Consider the following 1,890-nt stretch of genomic DNA (forward strand, 5'->3'; position numbering starts at 1 on the left):
GTCCATTCAATCTGCTAATTGGGGAGCTATATGTTACGATCTTTTGGGTGCGATTCCAGATAATATTTATAGAGGTCAGATTGAGATGGGCTGGTTAAGAGACACAATTCCAGAACTGGGGAATGATTCGACTGAAGTTGAAAGAATACGATATGTTCAGGCATACATCCTTGAGATGATTGGAGGTTATCTGATACCGGACTTGTCACAAAACCTCGTACATTTGAGGTGGCTGCTGAAACTCGTTGATTTTAGAGTAGCTGGCGAACTTAGTTGGGGGTCTACCGTGTCGGTAACATTATACCGGGAGATGTGTGGGGCGACGTGACAAAATAAAGCCAAAATCGAAGGTTGTCTATCACTACTATAATCATGGGCTCGGTTTTGCTTTCTATTTTTATGTCCTCGAGTGAACCATCCATAAACATTTTCACTCATATCGAGGTAAAATTTTTATTTGATTTTATAATTATTCCATAGATTTAAAATAAAATTGTATACTGAAAATTTATTTAATTAGGTGGAACTATCCGACGAGTTATATTGGAATACCTACTGCTCTTGAAGATATACAGCTTCTATTAGACCAACGGTTGGAAATGCAAGTAAGTATTAAATAAAATATATATACATAAAATAGTCGTTTCATATTTAGTACTTAGTATTTAGTATAATGTATATAACTAATATTTTTATCCCGTTCATATAGTTTCAACGGACACCATACGAGGATCCGACAATACGGGCAGTAATTCTGGAAGAATTGTTTCAAAATCCGAACATTTGACATGTTAAGGTCCTATTGGTAAACTATTCTATTGTTGAGATGCACTAGACGGATAGAGTGTTGCGACAACTTGAATTTCGACAATCGATTCTTGAGGAATCTGAGGTACTCGATGAGTAGCACAAAATTGACTTACGGCTAACAAATACGAATTGACCGTTATTCTGGTCGGAATATATCAAAATTTGAAAAACCGATACGATTATATACCTGATCATGAACCGATCATCGTCCTAGAGTTAGCGTGCACCTCGGATTACATGCTATGGTTTAGGATCCATGGTAAGCAATATTTGTTGTTGGAAGAGCAAATACGTCGGCAAATTCGTGTAGAAAAAGAATAATGGCCCTTTAAATCCAAGGAAAAGAGATGATGAGACGGGCCCATCAACAACGCCCACACAATTACCGGGCCTATTAACAATACCCACACAATCACCGGGCCCAATGCCTCAATCGATGACACCCACATCACAGCCCTTTCAGATTATGCCAAATGCTTATCCTAGCCCTTATATGTATCCTAACCCTTATATGTTTTCTTTTCCCAGCCCTATGACAGGTTGAAATGCATGGCCCAGTACATCTCATTTCCCGATGACTCTGACAACTCAACCGATAATATATAGGCCATCGTCGCCGGAGGGGTCGCACGAAGCACCGTCGGTAAGCTCATCTCATTACCATTCCCCATCACCTTATAAGATTCAAACACTTCCGCCGTGGGTGATACAAACATCTCTACATTCTTTATTCTACTAAGGTGGGTCATTCTCTCAACATCCACAACCAGAGCAACCAAAAACCCCGCCAGAGCAACCAATGAGGAATCCAGCACGTAATCGTTGTCCATCCCCATGTGGCACTGATTCCGACCGGCATATACATTGATTTTTTTTAACATATTTGTAGACACTTTTTCTATATTGTTTCATTTAATAAAAAAAGTTATTTTTAATATTTTAATTGTAAATTAATTTTATATTTTTAATAAAATATAAGTTCTTTTGAATAAGGTGGAATAGAAATAATGCAACACTGTTTTATTACTGCAATTATTAACTATTTTGGTTTGGACATAATCGAATTGTATGACCTGGGTT

Source organism: Gossypium hirsutum, chromosome A03, assembly GCF_007990345.1.
Source record: "Gossypium hirsutum isolate 1008001.06 chromosome A03, Gossypium_hirsutum_v2.1, whole genome shotgun sequence".
Lineage (NCBI taxonomy): Eukaryota > Viridiplantae > Streptophyta > Magnoliopsida > Malvales > Malvaceae > Gossypium > Gossypium hirsutum.